The sequence below is a fragment of the Botryllus schlosseri genome, chromosome 7 (assembly GCF_051294905.1).
Source record: "Botryllus schlosseri isolate E-star chromosome 7, Bs_hap1, whole genome shotgun sequence".
Lineage (NCBI taxonomy): Eukaryota > Metazoa > Chordata > Ascidiacea > Stolidobranchia > Styelidae > Botryllus > Botryllus schlosseri.
In genome coordinates this window covers 21,307,781-21,329,570 of record NC_137242.1, presented here as the reverse complement: position 1 = coordinate 21,329,570, position 21,790 = coordinate 21,307,781, and the positions used below count along the sequence as shown (strand labels likewise).

The 21,790-nt window shown below is 38.6% G+C and overlaps 1 long non-coding RNA gene across 2 annotated transcripts; it reads left to right on the top strand.

Moving 5' to 3' along the window:
• Positions 1-5,232: 5,232 nt before the first annotated feature.
• LOC145443136 (uncharacterized) lies at positions 5,233-13,573 on the top strand. Of its 2 annotated transcripts, none has more exons than XR_013916300.1 (7): positions 5,233-6,597; positions 7,120-7,247; positions 8,064-8,180; positions 8,487-8,886; positions 10,205-10,321; positions 10,532-10,638; positions 13,339-13,573. It is a non-coding gene; the product is annotated as an uncharacterized LOC145443136 (long non-coding RNA). The 2 variants fall into 2 exon arrangements; XR_013916301.1 differs by having other exon boundaries at positions 5,239-6,597; positions 8,780-8,886.
• Positions 13,574-21,790: the final 8,217 nt, after the last annotated feature.

Below are 21,790 nucleotides of genomic sequence, written 5' to 3'. Positions count from 1 at the left end.
AGCATTTCAGAATCCGGACTCGGGCACGCTGGTTTCGTAACCAGAAGTGAGGGGCGGCGGAGAGGAGAATTATTGCCAGCGTTGCCAATTGACGCATTTAGAAGCCAAATTACGGAATTTTGGCACTTTTTCATCCTGGGTAGCACTGCTGTTTCCGCTGGTCCGTCTTTTAGGGATGCCCGTATGGCGCATTGGCACTTTCGAATTTCTTCAACCAGAGCAATCAATGTAAATTTGTAAACAGCACATTACCGTAGATCTTATCAAGTGCTGTTTACACGAGGACCCAAGGAATTATTTGATAGAATTGCAGAAATATGGAATTTATGTTGGCATATATAGGTGCACATCGAAATATTAGGTCCAGATCACTTTATCTGCTGCCAAGGTGCCAAGTGCAAGTGGCGCAAGTGCAACAACCTGTTTGTATAATGTTAACAATCCATCTGGGCTACTATACATATGTTTCTCTTTCTCGGAGAAATGGATTTAGGTCGAGTCGAGATACTACTAGGTTTGCTCATCCATGGGAAAAGTTTGCCTAGTTCGTGAGCTATATTCGTGCCACTTTCGCTGTTGTAGACTTCCTATATTAGTAGAAGACTTCCTATATTAGTAGAAGAGCTCGAATTCTACAAAGTCGTGGTGGTACAATCTTCTCTCTGCAGCCTAAAGGACCAATTTCTTACAAAACTTTATAGGGACGGGCAGCCACAATAAAAATGTGTATGCTTTTTAGTTTATTGAAAATTCTTATGTTGTAATAACTTCGCTTCTACAGGCTGGAATTGAAACGAATTTGGTGTGCAGTGTTTATAACCGACCAGACATGTCCTTCTGTTTTTTCAGTTTTAGAATTGTACTTTCGATTTTGAAATGTTTTTGGATCAGGATGGAGTTGTACTGAAAATCTGGCAAATATTTTTGGATCAGGATGAAGTAGGACTGAATTGAAAATTTTTAGGACTGGACTTGGACAGTAAATTTTGAAAATATTTTGGATCAGGATGGACTAGGACTGAATTGAAAATTTTCAGGACTGGACTTGGACCGAAAAATATTACAGTCCGCTCATCACTGCCTACCGGTACCGAAATATTATTCCCCGCATATCAGCGCCAGACATTTCCCCTCGAGCATTCCGGCCTATATACTACCCTGTGAAGGGCACTTCGTGAAAGATCACCCGTGAATAAACCTTGTCGTAAAATGACCACCGCATGTGGTCGAAGCGTTCGATATTGATAAGTTCAGGAGGCGATACTGCTGCGGATGAATAGTCTCACTCCTGGTCCGTAACATGTGACCGATGCAGTTTTACAGTGTAATAGCCATGGAATATGTCATTACATAAACCAAAGGTCTAATTAGTGTTTTAAAACTCCAGCCGAATAATATCAACATGGATGCCACTTTAAATTCCGTCCATTATAGTAATAGAAATACCTGACTGCTTGTTCGAGAGCAAAAATGGAGAACTGTACCTTTACGCCGGAAATGTCACAAACGAACTCGAAACGATGACGCAAGAGAGTCTACGATGCAATACAGTTGAAGTGGAAGGAGATACCTAAAAAAAACGTTTTACCTGCGGTTCAAATATGGTGACTTCACGATCGAATTGATTGCTAAGAATTTCTGTCGCGATTGCTACTCTAATTTGAGATCACATCATAATTACTGAAGCGCAGCAAGTGACCACAACGGTATTGAGTTCAAAGGATCATCCTAGGAATAGTGAGTCAATTTGCTGGTCACAGTCGATGAACTCAGGTGTTTCCCTTCGCATTTGCTTGCGATTACATTCATTTTTTGACAAATTTTAGTTGCCAGCATAGCACGGTCGATCTGTTCCAGATCAGATTCTATCCATTAAATAAGCGCTTCGTAACGAATGTGACATAAAGCAATAGCGACGTGCACTGCGCATATGTCGAATCGGTGGAAGTAAATCCAGGGTATGATGTAATGAATCGCTGTGTCAGGGATATCAAAACTGCTAAAATTAAAATTAATCGGGTCAATAGTTCGACGTCTTCAGATTTCTAATGTAATTGGTCTGTCCACATAGCTTACATAACGCTCTAATATGCAATCATTCGCCGAATCAAAAGAATTCGTTGATTGATACCGAAATCGCCAATAATACACATATAACTACACATCTATTGCATTACTATGTACCAATGATTTTCAACCTTTTTGAGCACCGTTCGCACTTTTTTGCAAAAACAATTTCATCCGCACAAACCAACCAACATCGTTGTACAAAAAGAAAATAAAGATACTTAAAGGGCACTGCACTCTAAAAATGATGAGGTCTCAAATTGTTAAAACGATTTGTTTTTGGCTGCAGTCAATTTGTTTTCAACAAGTAAATGGACCGTATCAAGATAGTTGCTGCGCCATGGGTGTAAATGATGTAAAATATCCCGTGTCCGTCTCTTCCGCAAGACCACTACTCTAAAGTTTGTGCACTGTGCAGTCAGTAAAATGCTGTAAGATCACAGCTTGAAAATTACAGCTGTATGAATAGCTTTGCATCAGCATAAAACTGCAATGGCATCTTAATATCAGTTAACTGGCAAATATTATAGAATCATGACAAGCTTCAGGCACAAATCCTCCTGACTTAACATCGTACGTTGAGCGCCGGTACCGTACGTCTATACCTACCATAACTAAACAGCCCCGTCGTGTAAGACATAATTCCTTCATAATATCGGCTGGCAATTATCTAAAGTTCGTTCTCTAAGTGATTGCCAAGCGACGTTGAAGATATGGCGCCACAAATTTTTTCAACGGGTTAAGAAACGATGACGCGCAGACGCAACAGCTGGAGCGCGAAGGTCCTGTGGAAATTTCAATAAATTACGGTGACGTTCTGACGAAAATGGCTGCAGCCAGAACTATTTTTGGTTTGCCCTTCAATTTGAGACCACGCCATTTTTAGAGTGCAGTGCCCCTGTAACAATATTTCGTTCATATGTGGAACGAATAGGCTGCCGGTTTAGGCCATCAAGGGTTTCATTAAACAGTATGGGACTTTGTCAGGAACGTCTAGTGATTTGATACCCAAGACTTTGTAAGAACCATCCGGCACTCCTATCTAAAATACAACGTATTTTCGGCGAGTGATGAATGCTTTCTGGTGGAAATCGTTTTTATCGTATGACACAAATGTCTCCGATACTCCAGGTGGTCAAAGGGTCTCAAAATCGACATGTGTGTTTTAATGCATATGCGTGAAGGCTTGGATAATAAGCTAAAAATTTATCAAAGAGAATAGGCACGTTAGAACTGGCCACCTTATGATACGCTGCTCCAACTTGCGTTCTGCGTTTTTTTTTCAATTTCCCATTTTCTCTCTTACGTTCTATGTTTTGTTTCAATTTCCCATTTTCTGTTTCTGAGGACAGCAACGAAACTCGCGATACCGTGTGTTCGGTTCTTAAGCTTAATATGATGTGAAATTTTATAGCAGTTCAATAACCTTAAAGCAGTTGTTCCAAAACTTTCTAGACCGCGGCAAAATCTGAGTCTTAGTGACATTCCGCGATTCAAGCCTAACACATTAACATGAATGCATCTTTGCATTCTAATAGTATGCTACAGTTTTACGGGCATGTAGGACATGTAGAGAGCGCGCGTACAGGAATTAAACACAACACCGCTCCACGAAACATGTCTGACGCAGGCGATTTTAAATACGAGTGAATTATGTTCTTCTTCTGTGCGTAGCATTTGTACTGTTGTAGCCTCAGAATACAAGGAAGGGGCTGTTCGGTGCCAACTGGCGACCATTTCTACGACCGAGCATATCAATTTCGAATTCGACGGTCACTGAAGTCAGAGTCTTTTGGACATTTCACTTTTCCAGTGGTATTTTGTCGAAAACCTCACGTCTTCGAGTGTCGCGACACAAAAGGGGTTAGCCTCGAGATGAATACATCTCATAGGCCCCCACCCGCTCGTTGCACACCCCTATACTAAATCGTCTAAACCAGAGGTCTCAAACACGCGGCCCGCCAGAACATTTTGTGCGGCCCGCGACGACATTTCAGATTTTTGTTAATATGACAATATATAAGTGTCACATATATCTTTTCAGGTTATAAATTGAAAATTCCCTCTTAAATTGCTCCGAAAGCCTGCAACTATTCAGCAAACTTCACTATCGCATCAATTGCATACGCTACCATATGCAGTGAAGGATTCACTATTTCGCCAAATTTCCAATTCATGATGACTAAACCTGACCCTTAGACGATGCGTGACTGAAATTTGTGAGTTGGACTTGGATGCGACCTTTTTTAGAATTACTCAGACTCGGGCTAACTCGGTGGCAAAATGAAAAAGACCCGAGTGGACTCGGAGTTACTCGGAATGCCGTGAATTTGTTAGAACCATGGACGCAACAAACTAATCGCGTATCAGGGGAATAGTAATAGATCAGAAGGTGGCAGATTGGTATTTCGCTAACTAAGCAAGTAGTTATGGCAACCATTGGCCATCTGTTAGTTACATCTTTGGTCGCTAAACCCTGTTATTCAGGCCACTTAAAGGTACCGAGTACCGTAGTGGTACGCTCCAACGATGTAACAACAATGGGGCGTTCGGCGTTCCGACATTTCAATTACTAGGACACATTCATCAATATATTTATCTTATATTTATATTTTTTCTGCTCCTATATTTGAAGATATTTGGCCATGAGATTAATAGCCCACTTATCAGAAGCATACCCAAATCTTGGATTGGAATTACAGCACAACCTAAAAATGTTTTGATATCAGATCAGTCTCTATTTTATCAATCTGTTATTCAAAATATTCAATAGTAGCTGCAAAATTATAACCCGATAGCTTTTATGATGGCATGGCATCATACATTTGTCCGCCCATATGGTGTCTATATCTTATGATTAATATAGGCTATATCAGTGGTTCCCAACGTGGGCGATTTGTTGGTCCAGGGGGGCGAAAATAGCCAAGGGGGCGATGCACTGTAAACGAAAATGGTGTGTTTTCGCAATTCACACCCTAGCGTAGGGTGTGTTTTGGGTCATCACACCTATTGGGTACTAAATTTGTCATTTACACCTAAGCTATTGGTGGAAATGAGCCGAACACACCCCTACACACATATACCATAAGATATACACCCCAAGCATTGGCATTTGGGGTGAATTGTTAAAGATTACACCTTTTGTCTGTCAGACAAATATGAAGTTTGGGATTCAATCCGCGCTAGCCGCTTCCACAAAACTTTACTGTTGAAGTTTTAAGTCTGTGTCGGTCAGAAGCCTGGTTAAGCAGGCAGGGGTGCGGCAAGTCTGCATTCTTGTTAAAAATTCAGTCGAATCACTGTACTGATCATTGTATGGGCACTTGAGAACTTCTCTGCTGTGTCTAACTGTAGGTCGTGTAGGACATATTCTCTTTGGGGTTGAATTATCCACCTAAAATGCGTGTTTTTGCCCACTTTATTGTTGTCCATGTCTTTAAGGCTTCTTGGGTAGGCTTCGGCAATGTTCCATTGTTCAGTTTTTATGGATTTAACCCGGTTCGATCAAGTAAATTCGCCTACGCATATAGTTTCAGCTTCAGTGACAAATAAGCATTCGTTGCATAACATTCGTGTGCTACATTGACATGAATGAATAATAGCTAAGTCCGCAATATCATATTGTAATTCACATTTATCGTGCACTGCGGTACTCGTACTTTGGCTGAAATTTCACCCTGTCTACTATAGTGTGGCCGATGTATCTCAAGTGTGTGGCAAAAATACGACACATTATGAAGTTGTCACGATACTGGTTTATAATTTCTTTCATGTCACGTCAAATGCACAATTGTACAATGTACATTGTACGTAGCCTATATGTACAAAATATATCGGGCCTATTTCGCACAGCATTAGTGTATAACCACAATATAATGCAGGTTAAGGGTATTTAGAGCTGGGAATACTAGAAGGAGTTAAATTTCAGCCACAAACTTATATGAGCAGTACGCAATATGGGCGTAGCAAGAATTCAAATTAGAATGGAACACCAGGTTACGTCACGGAACAATCATTGAATTGGGCGAAAGAGGGACTAAATTGGGCAAAGTTTCCTGGTTATTTTCATATCTATATTGATGTGTTATTCACTATTTGGTAGCTTTATGAATTGCACACTAAGCCTAACCGACCATTCGCATACAGCTTTCGGATCGTATCAATGGTTCGATCTATGAAGATAAATCTAGTACTGCAAGACTTTTTGAAGCTTATTATGATGCAATCTGCAGCTTCACAGCTATCAAATCCATATTTCCGATAAATCAATTATAGTATACATACAAATATTCCGGAGATCCTTAACTTCAATATAGTTATTACATCAGTGAGTCAATTGTTACATCATAATGGAATATACAAACCGTCGTCACCAGAACAGCTGCTGCTATGTTTGGCTACAGCTATGTAAAATGTTTCGTTATATGCCGTATTTCCGCGCTGAAGAGACCAGACTGGCTATCGACTGACCGTATTAGTCGTCGTGAATCTGTGAAGAAAGCCTCTTTCGAGATTGAAAATATCTGGATGGTGAGTTACATTTCGTATCTGTACTATTGTAGTAAAGAACATTTGTTCCGTTGCGTTTCCAGTACAGATCCGATTCAGACTGTTACTCAGTGTCGCAGCTGTACTGAACAGAATTATATGTAGCAAGTTGGAATTTTAAACGTACCGGTAGTGACGATACATTGAATTCACATAAATTGTTGTATCCCCAGTACCGATACCAATCTCCAAGACACAGTAGCTCAATGTCTCTAATGGAGATACTGTTGACAGGTCCAGCATAAACTATGATTATAAACTACGGTAATTTGGGTTTGAGCGACATCGTTTGTAAGTGCATTGAAAAAAAATCGACTCGATTGTCGTTATATTGATTACCAAAGCACATCACGACCTGTTTAAGTGTAAAGGGTAGCCTACCACTGACTATGCAGAGCTATGTTTATAGGCCTATCACCCTGTCATTATCACTGAGCTATATACACATTATATATTATGTTATGTTATGGTAGGAAGGTAAACATATTATCTATTCTACTTCAGACTTGCATGGGCAAAGATCGCAAATTTGGGTCTCTTGAAGAATGAAATTATTGATTTCTCCTCATGAGAAAACAAGTGTAACATACAAACAGCAAAGGGCTGAAGCATATGAAGCAATGGTATCTGAGGTGAGCAATGGACATTTGATGAAAGCTTTCGATCCCCGTAAATTGGGGCCAGTAAATGTTAATGATATTATGACATGGGTGAAAATATGACGATGCTATATTGCTATCACTATGAATATGAGAGACTTGACTAGGAACAGGCTTACCTCATTGAACATATTTTGCAGTGGCCAACTCAGACTATCTGTTGAGAGTATGTGACCCATCAACCAGACTACTTCTTTTGAAACTACTTCTCTGAGTTCTGTTCATATATTTATTTTAATTTGAAGCAGCTTGACATGGATTTGACGTAGCCACTTCTATATGCTTGTCATTGAGTAGAAATTGACATCTATGGCTTGAGTAGCAATGCGCACTACTGCGGTCAACTCGGTGTGCAACAATGCACGGATTAGCTGGATCTTCAATGTTTTGACCAATATGAAGAGGCAAACATAGCCTTGCCAAAGTTTATCAAACTATCCTTTCGATCAATATAAACAAATCATAATATATGCACTTCTTGACTCATGATATGACATACACACGATCTGTGCATATGCACAAATCTGCTTTTTGTTAGATTCAAGGACTGATTGCTATTAGTAGCAGACTCTTACTCTGTGAATGTGAAATCAAATATGTTGTTGGTGAGTAATATACTATGCGTAGGATAGTTACAAAATTGTACTTTAACTCGCTTATTTACAAGCATAAAGCAAGTCAAGGCTACAACATCAGTACACATTTCGGATGTCGTGGGCCTTTCGAATCCAATCCAAATTGTCAACTAAACGTTTACCGTATGCCTCATGGTTATTTTTTCAATTTTAGGATGCTGCTATACAAGCTAATATCATGGAATTTCAACCAAATCAACGTCACATTTAACGGTGGAAGCGTATGCTGCGAAACAGTAAAGGATCGTTATCAAACAGCTTATATTCCAAGGTAATCATTATCATTCAGCTAATTTGCAAATTTCCATGTATAGGCTAAGGCAGTGGTTCCCAACGTGAGCGATATCGCCCCCCAGGGGGCGATTTGGCAGTCTAGGGGAGCGAAAATGACGAAGGGGGCGACAGGGGGGCGAAAATGGACAAAGGGGGCGACGGGGGGCGAAAATAGGAAGGGGCGATAGGGGGGCGATGACGCGTCAAAACGGTTGACCTTTTTTTTTAGTCAACCCACAGAAATTTAGTTACAAAAGTGTGTCTAATTAGACATCGAGCCGAAAATTTGACCTTTTTTTTTTAGTCAACCCGCCGGTGATTACAGTTTGTATGCCCAATTTTCGGTACACGAAATTTTGGGGGCGATGATCGGTGTTGACCTTGAAAAGGGGGCGATGGGTCGAAAAAGGTTGGGAACCACTGGGCTAAGGCAAGTCAAGGTTTCCTAATCAGACCTGTATCTGCGGTCGCTTTGAATCCATTCTGAAAGTCAATATTGCCCAACTAGAAAACGTTTCGTGTTTTGGATTAATACCAAGTAGTCAAATTTAAATCAAGTCCATGCATCTCTTTCTCTGATTATTTTTTAAATTTTAGGATGCTGCTTAAAGACTGCATGCTCCAAGAGCAAGATTATATCACTGGAACTAACCGAGTTTAGGAGTATGCTGCGACAACTGAAAGACTCGTTATCAAGCCAGCAGGTATGACAACTTTGTTAACGACATCTGATGTCAACTTTCGTAGTCGCATATATGAAGTAAACCAAAGCAGAGATGGTCAAAGTTACTAGCGTTGCTACTCAAGTCTATGTAGAAATACCCCGTCAATTTATACTCGATTACAAGTAGATGCAAGAGTTCCCAATACAAGTCAAAACTACGTCAAGTGGAAGTAGAATACGAAATGTCGGAAAAATAGTCAAGTATGGTAAGTAGTTTTTCGGAAGTTTGTACTTTGAAAATTGCAATATGAATCTTCGCGACTAATATAGAATTACTAATGGCATATGACACTACTAACAGGAACAATCTTCAAAAATATATTCAGTTATTCCTGGTACAGGTGGTGTTGCTAGACTTGGACAACTAGATATTCTAGTTGTCTAATTATACTAATTGAAGCTATTCTAATTTGTGAAATGTTTCTATGCTCTAATTCTAATTCTAGTTGAATTTATGAAATCTTTCTATGGTCTACGGTAATTTTAATTCTAATCTAATGTCTGGGTTTCCTGAAAAGGCTACAGGAGAACTGTAGAATGCGAAACAAGCCAAGCTTGCGGTGCAGTAGGGGTGTTCAAAAATGACTTTTTATTCTCAAATTCTACTCGCTACTTGATAAAATTGTTAGGTTACCTTATTGAAGCTTGCACACTAAATTTGGTTTGATTCCAACCAGCAGCCGCATTGCTACTGGAGAAGAAAGTTTTTTTAATTTATTATATTAAAATGAGTCAAAATTTTCTGTTCACCCATGAAATTGTTGTCTATAAACGATGCCCACCAAATTTGCCACAATTCAAACCAGCCGGAGCGCAGTTACTGATGTCGAAAAATTTGGATTTGAATAAAATAGTATTTACGGTGGGCACAACTGTAATAACTGATTAAAGAATCGGTCACCGTAAAAATACTATTATATTAAAATCCAATATTTTTCAACGGCAATAACTCCGCTTCCACTAGTTGGAATTGAGCCAAATCGGTTGAGCAATGTTTCTATAGAAAACCTAACAATTTAATGGGGTGAACAGAAAATTTCAAATCTTCTTTTATTCATTTTCATATAATCAATAAAAAACTTTCTTCTCCTGTAGCAATGCGGCTACCGGTTGGAATCGAACCAAATTTGGCGTGCAGGCTTAAATTAGGTAACCTTACAATTTTATCAAGTAGCCAGTACGATTTGAGAAAAAAATCCATTTTTGAAGACCCCCAGCGCACATATCAGATGAGTCTAGAATCCAATCCAAATTGTCAACTAAAAGTTTATACCTCATGGTTATTATTTCAATTTTAGGATGCTACTATACAAGATCATGTCAGGGCATTTCAACCAAGTCGACGTCGCATTGAACCATAAAACCGTATGCTGCGAAACAGTGATGGATCGTTATCAAACAGCACAAATTGCAAGGTAATCATTAGCATCCAGCTAATTTGCTAATTTCCATGTATAAGGCAAGTCAAGGTTTTCTAATCAGACCTGTATCTGCGGTCGCTTTGAATCCATTCTGAAAGTCAGTATTGCCCAACTAGAAAACGTTTCGTGTTTTGCATTAATACCAAGTAGTCAAATTTAAATCAAGTCCATGCATCTCTTTCTCTGATTTTCTTCTAATTTTAGGATGCTGCTTAAAGACTGCATGCTGCAAGAGCAAGATTATATCATAGGAACTAACCGAGTTTAGAAGTTTGCTGCGAAAACTGAAAGACTCGTTATCAAGCCAGCAGGTATGACAACTTTGGTAATGACCAGGGCAATTTTTTTTTACCTAAAACATGGAAGATTTTGACCTAAAAAATCTAAATTTTGACCTTTTTTGACTTAAAAACTGAAATTTGACCAAATTATGACCTCACGTATGCAAATTAGGTGTTTTCGCATATAATGTTAAAATTGTACTACTTATCTTCATTTCTGGTTGGAACTGTCTGTCCTTACAAAGTAGATTGGCCTGAAAAAACGTTTTTGGCTCAAAAACTGACAGATTTTTACATGAAAAACTAGTATTTTAACGAAATCTGGCCCTATGAAGAATTCCAGTAGTTACATTACGTATTCTGGTGGAAATAATTAAAATTTGTTGTAGTACAACGAAAGATCCTTTCCTACATTCTCGGGTAGAAAGTGTATGTCCTTACTACGTAGCTTGCCAAGAACGGAGAAAGAACGTTCAACAGCAGCATTTGTTGACTGACAACACTCAAGTTTTGTGCACAGTGCTGGTGACAAACCGTGTTGCTTCATTCTGACAATGTTGTCTATATCACAATTTTTAAGCTTGCGCTTCTTGATATAAGAACCATGCAATGTCCAAGCATTCTTGCTTCAGCTAGGATATTGTGGTACGTTGACCATAAAACCATGTCCATATTTGTTTCCTTTGACCCTTTATGATTCACAATGAGCAGACGATGGTCCGTTTACAACGGTAGGCCTATAAAGTAGGCTACAAGCTGTAAAATGGCAAATGATAAGTTCACCGAAAGCGCAAAATCTACGATACAAACGAAATGCAGAGGTGAAAAAATGTTTGACTTTGTAAACAATTTTGACAAATTTTGTAAACAATTTTGACAAATTTTGACCTAACGCTACAATTTTGACCTAATTTTGACTTTTTTTGACATGTCAAAAAAATTGCCCCAGTAATGACACCTGATGTCAACTTTCGTAGTCGCATCTATGAGGTAAACCAAAGCAGAGATGGTCAAAGTTACCAGCGTTGCTACTCAAGTCGATGTAAACATACCAACTTCAATTTATACTCGATTACAAGTAGATATGCAACAGTTCCCAATACAAGTCAAAACTACGCCAAGTGGAAGTAGAATACGAAATGTTGGAAAAATAGTCAAGTATGGTACGCAAATTTTCAGAGGATTCTACCTTGAAAATTGCGATATGAATCTTCGCAACTAATATAAAATTACTAATGGCATGTGACACTACTAACAGCAAGAATCTTCAAAAATGTATTCAGTTATTTCTGATATAGGCGGTGTTGCTAGTATTCTAGTTGTCTAATTATCCTAATTGAAGCTATTCTAATTTGTGAAATGTTTCTATGCTCTAATTCCAATTCTAATCGAATGTATGAAATCTTTCTATGGTCTAATTTTAAGTCTAATCTAATGTCTGGTTTTCCTGGAAATGCTACAGGAGAACTGTATAGTGCGAAACAAGCCAAGCTTGCTGTACAGTAGGGGTGTTAAAAATGAATCTTTATTCTCAAATTCTTCTGGCTACTTGGTAAAATTGTTGGATTACGGAATTGAAGCCTAAACACCAAATTTGGTTCAATTCCAACCAGTAGCCGCATTGCTACAGGAGAAGAAAGTTATTTTATTTATTATTTAAAAATTAGTAAAAAAATTCAAAATTTTCTGTTCACCCATGAAATTGTAAGGTTGTCTATAGAAACAAAGCCCACCAAATTTGCCTCAAATCAAACCAGCCGAAGCGGAGTTATTGATTTCGAAAAATTTGGATTTGAATAAAATAGTATTTACGGTGGGCACAACAGTCATAAATGATTAAAGAATCGTTCACCGTAAATACTATTTTATTCAAATCCAAAATTTTGTGACGGCAATAACTCCGCTTCCACTGGTTGGAATTGAGCCAAATCGGTTGAGCATTGTTGCTATAGACAACCTAACAATTTAATGGGGTGAACAGAAAATTTTAAATCTTTTTTCGTTCATTTTCATATAATAAATAAAAAAATTTCTTCTCCTGTAGCAATGCGGCTACTGGTTGGAATCAAACCAAATTTGGTGTGTAGGCTTCAATTAGGTAACCTAACAATTTTATCAAGTAGCCAGTAGAATTTGAAAGAAAAAGTCATTTTTGAACAGCCCTACTGTACAGTAGACATTTGCTATTCTCATGCTCATAAGATGAACTATGATTTGATGATAACGGAGTTTGATTCAACTTTTGGCGATTTCAGTAATTCTAATTCTAATCTAATTTGAAAAAAACTGTTAGGTAGAATTATAATTTTAATCTAATTTCCAACTGTGTAGCTCAAATTTTATTTCTACTCTAATTCGAAAAAAAAAACTTGTAGTTGTAATATAATTCCAATCCAATTTGGAAAAAGGGAACGTTTTCTAGTTGTCCAAGTCTGCCTGTTACATGCGGCTTGCATGAAAACTATCCATCAATTTCCATCTTGTCGATGCCTAATTGCCCACACATACAGTGATCGTGTGTGAACATGTTTCCTATAGCGGTACGTTCACCCTATCGGACCACAGTCTGTGCTGCAATTCCTTAGCAAGTGTAACATCTGATTTTTTATAAGTACTTTGTGAAAATATATATACTTTGTAATGGCTTCTATTTTTGTGGTCTTTCATTAAGTTATGCATGTTAGCATATGTGCCTGTTATTTGGGTTGTGAATATGCATTTTGATTTCAGGATGATGCCACAAGTTCTTGCTGAAGATAGTGACTCAGCCTTCGCCGTACAAGAGTGTTTTTCGGAAACCTGGAGGAGGCGACTTTCCAATACTACATGGGCAATGTTCTTCGAGCAGTATTTTCAGTGAATTTTTTCTCCGTCGCTGGGATCTCTGTTTTTGTTATTTCACGAAATATGTTTCCATTTTATGTTATTATGGTTCAATTGATATCGAATATATGCAATCAAGAAAGTTTATTTGCAATAGCGTGCCATTTGGAAGAAGATGCAGGATTTCAAGTGGGGTGTATATATTGAAATTCCGCCCCAATCAATTCTAATGGCTAGGGTGAGATATCCGATATGCACCGCAAGGAATGGGGTGGATTCTGGTCATTCACACCGGCAGGGTTACGTAAGTTCTGTTTTCGTGTACCACCTTTTGGGGTGAGTATAACCACTCTTTTCGCTAAGAGTGTGGGGGGGGGCGAAAATTGACGAAGGGGGCGATAGGGGGCGATGGCGCGTTGAAATGGCTATATTGGCGTCCATGACCGTAACTGCCACACCCAATCCCCAATTGGGATGGGCGGCCAGAGCTCGAAGAGGGCCCACAGTTTTTTAGTGAATTAACATTAATTATAGAGTATTATTTTGGAAATTTGGGCAATTTTTTCAAAAAAATTTCGCGCTGCGCGCTATTTCGTGGTCACATGTTTCTTGCTTATGGGATACCATTCCTCCAAGAAATAATACGCATGAGTTATAGAAATGGGCATCCCGGCGTCAGCCAATATCACACCATGACGCACCAAGACATATGAAGTTTCAGGCAATGTAACATGCGACTCCGAGAAGAGTGCCAGAACGAGAAAACCTTGGCGGAAAAGGACTGCCTTTATGCGGACCGACTTCGATATATATACGATACACATAAATATTTAATTGTCCATAGACGCCTAAATGGATGGCGCCAAATGTTACTGTCCTGGCAATCAAAACCCCACAAAAATGCGATCTCGCAGAGTAAAATTAATTGCCAGTGTAGAAATACCAATTTGAAATCGTGTGCGTCTTTTAGTTTAGTACGTATGGACGATTTGAATATCTTTTGACATAGCAGACAGGCCACGAAATGTTATTACGTAACGAAGTCATTATACCCAGGGGTCCGCCCGAATATGTTCAATTATTATTTACGGGCCCTACATTTTCCAAGACACCTCACTCAGCTTTACCGGTTAATCTGAATACATATGAGCAGAGAGAGAGGATAAAAATTGACAGCAATATATATGCAATTCCCGATCATATTGACCGATTCAATCATGAATGATAGAAATTTTTCGCGCTTTGGGCGAATTAGGCCCACTAACTAAAGAGTCAAACAATTTGTGCTGAGAAGTAGCGGTAAAGAGGTATCGTAGGAGTTGAGTCTGAGGGGTGCAGAAGTTTGCTTTATCACCCTATGGAGGAGGGGGTCAAGACCAACGTATTGGGGTGGGGGGGGGGTGCTGACGAAGTGCTGTTACGGTCCTTTTGGAATCAAGTCGGAGAAATCACATTTTTTGTTAGTCAACTCACCAAAATTTAGCTGTAAAAGTGTAATTTCGAGGTCGAGCCGACAAGTTGACCTTTTTTCTTAGTCAATCGCCGGTGATTTCAGTCTGTATGCCCATTTTTCGGTTCCCAATATTTGGGGGGCGATTATCGGTGTGGAGTTTGAAAAGGGGGCGATGAGTCGAAAAAGGTTGGGAACCACTGGGCTATATCAAGTACAACAATAGTTCTATTCAAATAGTCATAAATGTAATGATTCTTTTCGTGTCAGACCTAGATTAATACAAGAGTAAATCACATTTTGACGACGTGTGTTTACTGTCAGTCTGCTGGATCAGCTCACTTTTAATAGGACAATTCATTCCCGTCAAATATGGCCTGCTTGGGAATACATAGAATACCCCTATAAATGCTGCGGCCCGCGGCGTCGTCAAAACTGGAAAACTTGCCCGCGAGCACATTTGAGTTCGAGACCTCTGGTCTAAACCAATTTGTGTGAATTATAAAAGCTACGATTAGTGGTCCATCATTAGTCAAACAAGTTTTTACAATTGCATCGCAACGAAAAAAATTATGAAGCCACTGCACTTGAATTTCCCAATCGGTTTGTATAAATTTTACCACGTCCTAAATAGTAACAATTATGTACAGTTTTCATCCGAACCTCAATTTTTTCCGTCCGGACCAGTGCGTACTATCTCACAGGTTGAAAAGCACTGCTATACACTAGCGGACTGGTACACAAAATAAGCTGTACATCAGAGTTGGATCAATTACAATATTATAATTCAATTACAATGACAATTACAATTACTTGCTTGCATGTTTCAATTACATTACAATTACAATTACTCAATGCTAAAAATATTTAATTACAAATACTGTTGAGCATGTAATTTATTACAATTATAATTACAATTACAATTACTTTAAAACAGGTAATTGATTCAGTAAAGATGTGTTCTCTGACAACTGTAGCAACGTAATTAGCAATAATCTCAAGCTCTTCATGTTTCATTCCTGATATGCAGAATACCCTTTAATTAAAAAAAAACTCGAACGTATTCGAACTATTCCTAATCATGAGTACTGAAAACTTCAAGCACAGAAACATATTTTCAAGCGACTGTTAAGAACCAAACGTTTGAGCGACTAACAGCGAATAGGCTACAGGACAGTTAATGAAATGTAATCAAACGATTAGGGTACTCGGAGCTGAGTCATGATAATGAAATGTAATAGGTAAGGCGTCAGCGATAAGGATGATACCGATAAGGTGCGTAAAATTAATATAAATGCAAAAGGAAAGAACCTCCTGATAACTAAGAATATTTTGGTTCGCATTCACATTTTCACTTGCTCGGAAACTGTTAGATTGCATTTGATGAACATTAGGGTGCAAAAAGTTTCTGGCGCCAGTAAATTTGGCCAAGATTGGAGGTAAGATTAGGATAACATCTCTACAAATGCGTGATCAAGTTGATGAAGCCTTGGTTGGAAACTTGAATTTTTTTGCTATTGTTGCAACAAGCCTCGGTACTGGTCAAAGATTAAAAAAAACTTTGACCGTGGTGTAGGAAATGGTTCAGCACAGGTTTCAGAAGAGTTTCTTTGCTGTTTCTCCATTTTTGAAATATTAATATTTAGTTTAGCCCCCTGGTTCTCTAACTTTTTTAGACACGCCCCCCTTCATGACAGTGAATATTTCGTGCCCCCCCCCCTTATCGTCATAGCACACAATGAAACCAGAAAGTTAGCAATCCTTACATATAGTTTGATGGTATGGAAGGTTATGACTGTTGATGAGAGAATTCTCCAATACGAAATTCAGACTATACACCGAGCAACATCCATAAAACGGAGGTGAATCGGGCCAAGCGCGGAAAAGATTTCAGTTCACTGGAGCTTCGCGCGCCGTTGAGATGCTTTCACGCCGCCCAAGGGGGCACGCCCCCACTTTGAGAAACACTGGTTAGCCTATAGGCTATATTGTAATTCACAAAGTTTTCTGTTGCTACTGAAGTATGGGAAACAGTTTAGCGTGACTGAATTATCTAGTTATAACGCAGCACGCATAGAACACGGATGTAAATAGGCTAATTATTACATGTGGTGACTCTTTACTAAGGCCTTAAGGCCCATCGTCGTCATCCTGGCTCGTACCGGATTTTCACTGGTGCGACGAACAAATGATTGATGAAATGATTAGTTTATGTTGTGATTGTCAGGTTTCCATGAAAATGTAATTGAGATTGAAATTGAGCAAAATTTTGATCAAATTACAATTACAATTACACAAAATAGAAATACTTTAATTATAATTACAATTACAATTACATGAAAAAATGTAATTATATACATTCAGCCCAATTACAAATTACAATTGATCCAACTCTGCTGTACATACAACAGAGTGTTAAAAGAACGAAACCATTGATTAAAACAGAATGAAAATGTATTGTAGATCAGTGTGAATTGGGCTGTTCCCTTTCAGATATACCTGTTCACAAATTCAACGACCCAGGTTGTGAAGTATCTTCGTATTGTTGGTTGAAACGCAACACCATGATACCAATTTCTTACTTACAGATATGCTTATAAATATATAAGGCAGAATTGGCATTTCAGAAGGACGGGGCTTCGATGATTTGAAACCTCGTTGCAACTTCAGCCGACTTTCCATCACGACAATCGCAATTCGACTACTGATCTGGTCTAATACCCTGCAATCAAAAACAGCCAAGATGATCATGCCATCACAAATCATATGAATGCGTTGAGTTTGTGTCTAGATCTCCAGGCAGCCTTATAGACTGGCTCAGGGTGCCCCTGGTGTTCCATGAAGCACCAGCTAAAAACCACTGCTCTAAACTTGTAATAAATTAGGTTAAAACGAAAACATTCAATAAAGAGGTGTTATATGCTATTAATAACTCACTAACATACAACGCAGTTACAGAACAACTGCCGTTAACGGACTCCTTAAACAAATAGAAGTCCTGTCGTAATCATTGAATTATATAGCCGATTAGCTAATGAAAATCCGTAATTACATTCTGGTAGTTTACTCGCCATTCTAAATGGCTCGTCGCATATCCCTTCTTCGGCAGCTACTTTAAAACGAGTTGCGAGATATGAAAACGATTCTCCTGTGAGTGAGCATCATGCAGGCTCATTGATCTTTTTTAATCTACAGAGCATGACTTTACAACGCATATGCACCATTTTTGATAATTGCCAAATTTTGTACAGTCTTTGAAGCTATTGCGTCAATATGACTTCTTCAACGAAAATGCTTCAACCCTGTCTTAAACGGATCAAAGAATATATTTGACGAAGACTACATTACCATGTAGAAATTCGTGGACTGTATTTATGATGCCCAGAACATCCATTCGATTCTAGTGATAACTGAACGGGGGTTTTAACTGCTGAACCGACGACAATTATACGAGGGTTTCAATCATCCGGTATCGTATAGCCTGCGTTGTCTATTTCTACTGCAAGTCGTCGGAATAATTGACTAGCATCTGTTGATTGACGGGTATATATCCGGTAGCCACGTTCGCCACGCAACCGTTTCCAGAATAGCTTGAAGCTCCGGGAACGGTTTGTTCTGAAAAGCTACATTTACAGCTATGGCATTACTTTCATCCTCATTCAGGTTAATAGCATAGCAGACTATTGTCGTGTTAATGACTTCCATAGAAGTACTCTCATGCTGTCCGGCGACCAGTGATCGTATTCAGCCGGTCCGAACCAGTAGTAAGGAATATTCTCACGAAATTTTATGATTCCAGGTAGCCGGATGGCACTACTGGCTAGTCGTTACTGAAAGTGACGTTTTATCCCAAAACCATCTCAAAAATATTAATGTGTTTTAACTAGGGTTCTGGTTTAAATTAGACTGATTTAAATCAGGTTTTTTTCTTTGATTTTTGATTTTAATTTCACCATTTTGGTTTTAATGGTTTTTTTGATTTTTTCAAATTTTCTGACGAGATGCGTGAATGTGGTTTATTATCGCACAATCATGTGCGTTTTATATAAACCGGACGTAGTAGGTCGTCACCGGCGCCGTTATGGCGCAGCTATTTGACAGACAGGCGGGAAAAGAGCAAAGAGCGGTAGTCAATAGTCAATCAATATGTTAGTGTTTTTGATGTGGATAGTTAGTTGTCCACGACATGCTTCTGCGATTCCCGAGGCACTCGTGGGATACCGAAAAGGAAGCGCAATCCGGAGTCTCTATCGAAAGATTTCCTCATCACTGATGCCTAAGCGTTGCAAAAAGCAGTATGCAGTTATTGCGGGCTGGAACGATGGACCAACTAGCTGTGGGATGTGAACACAACTGCAAGTAAGATACCATGTCATTATGTGTGATTCATATTTATGTAGCTACTTGAATACTGGTTATGGATTGAAATAGAAACGAATCGGTGTGTACCGTAAACAGGAACGCGTACCGTTAAACAGCATGTCCCTAGATTTATCAGAACACGTGCATGAGTCATGCTGGAATCTCGGTATGTTTTGCCTGATATATCAGGTGAGCAGGGAAGATTCTCCAAGTTAAAGTAATTAGATAAAAAATAATGGAAAATTCAATCGTGATGTGAGCAAAGGACAGCGATTCCAACTGCAAACAAGAGTCGTGATTGCCTGCAACAGGCAAATCTTGAAGTGATGCTGCGAGTAGAAGATCACTTCATGAACTATGGTACTAACAAAGCAGATAAAGAGTTCAGGAAGATCAACAGTTTGCTGGCAGAGACCAATCCATCAATCAAAATGAAGATGCAACTATTATGGATGGTCCCGAGTTAAATCAATATGTTTTCTCGCTACTAGAACAGATCAGTAATGATTCTAACTACCCATCATTACCACATAGGTTAAACGTTTTCAGATATGTGGATGATTCTATAGATAACTAACCTCCGTAGGTTAGTTATCTATAGTGATTCACAGCCCCACATTATGAAAGTTTAAGCGTTATCCGTAATCACCTTGATTGACAGTGTCGTCATTCATCCCATTTTCTTTTGTGCGTGTTGTTGTTGTCATTATGAGTAAAAAAAAATCCCAAAAATCATGATTTGAATTATTATTCGAATAAAATCGATTTTAATCAGAGGCAAAATGATTTAAACCGGAACCCTTGTCTTAACTAGCTGACAAAAAATTGTATCATACCACTGCCGATCACATTCTATCCATGAATAACATATAGTGGCGTTAGTGGGGTTGCATTACGTAATGCGTTTTGAGTGCGTCTTTCATATCAGCTGTATGGCACCCTAGTACTAGTATACCTTGACTACTTATAAGAAATATTGTGCGTCTATAGAGTGTTTGCAGTAATCTAAAAGCGTTATGTATAGCTAGGCTTACCATATTTTGGAAATCTAAAAAGAGCGACTTTTTCAGAAATTTCATACTTGCAAAACCGGATAAGAATTCTCAATAACCGGTAAATTTTTCCCACTTTGTGATCGGTTGACTAAAAAGAAGGTTCGTCTCTTCCGCTCAGAACTCAAAATACCGTTTTTCTCTCCACGTTGCCAGGTGGATGACTAAAAAAAAATACGGTCATCTTTTCGCTCAGAGCTAAAATCACCGTTTTTGACTTCGAAATAGCCGCCGGAGCTTCACTTCTGTGCTAATTTGCGGCATATCACTCGCAATTTGCTATGAATCTGACCTAAATTTAAAAAAAAAAGAGGACAAAATTTTAAAAAAGAGGACAAAAGGACGTCCTACGAGGACACTTTCAAAAAAGTCAAAAAAGAGGATAAATCCTCTTAAAAGAGGACGTATGGTAAGCCTATGTATAGCAATGTACAATATGATGAAACACTACAGCAGTAGAGGGAGCTATCCTGCCTTAAACAAAATTCGATCAGGCGTGGAGTCTTGTCATGCAGATCTATAGCCTAGGCTACTATCTATAATTCTATACAACAATAATATATTATATTATAATATCACACAATGATGTAAACAAAAGAACATTATTGCCGATTTATTCGCATTGGTGTCATCATACTGATTTTGTGCGCGGTTTAGTTAATAGGGCTGGGCAAAATCGAGTACCTGAGTGATTCGATTCTGAATCACTTATTATGCTTCAAGTCGAGTCGAGTTTTCGAATATCACTCATTATCACGTCAAAACAGAATGTAATATATCAAAGTTCAAATATGTACCTTTTATGCCACCACAAAGACAATAATACCTCTTATCCATCACAATAAAAATAATTTGGTATTTTTTCGACCATACCGATTTCATGGCACTTTGTGACGATGTTATAGGATGATCAATTGATCATGTTGTAACGTTTCCTAGTAACGTTCGTAGCTTTTTACTATATGTCTCGTATGCTGCGACACGGCAAATCAAGGTTTCAAGGCTTCCACAGGAGACATAGTATGGTAACCATTATTCTCGTTGATAAATTAACTTTCAGTGGCGAGGAGCGTATAATTTCAGTACTGTACAATTTCGTTTTTTCTACTCGAATATAATCATCAAAATTAATACTCGATTCAGATTCGAGTACTCAAATCATTGTCCCTAGCCCTATTAGGTAATGACATCGTTCATATCAAGAATTTCCGCGTGGGCATCTTTCGGTAAGAAACACAAAGCAACGAAATATTGTAATAAGATTAGTATTATAACTACACCAGTCATATTGACGAACGTAATGCAAACGTAATAATGACATGTTGACTAATAGTATTGGCAACATGGACCGATTCATCATATTTCAACCCTCGTCATGGTGTATCACATATTGTAATTACTAGTTTACAACAACGTTTATAGTATAGCCTATATATATATATATGTATTATCAAAGCATTTTGGAGCTCAGTGCATGGATTGATATATCAGCCGC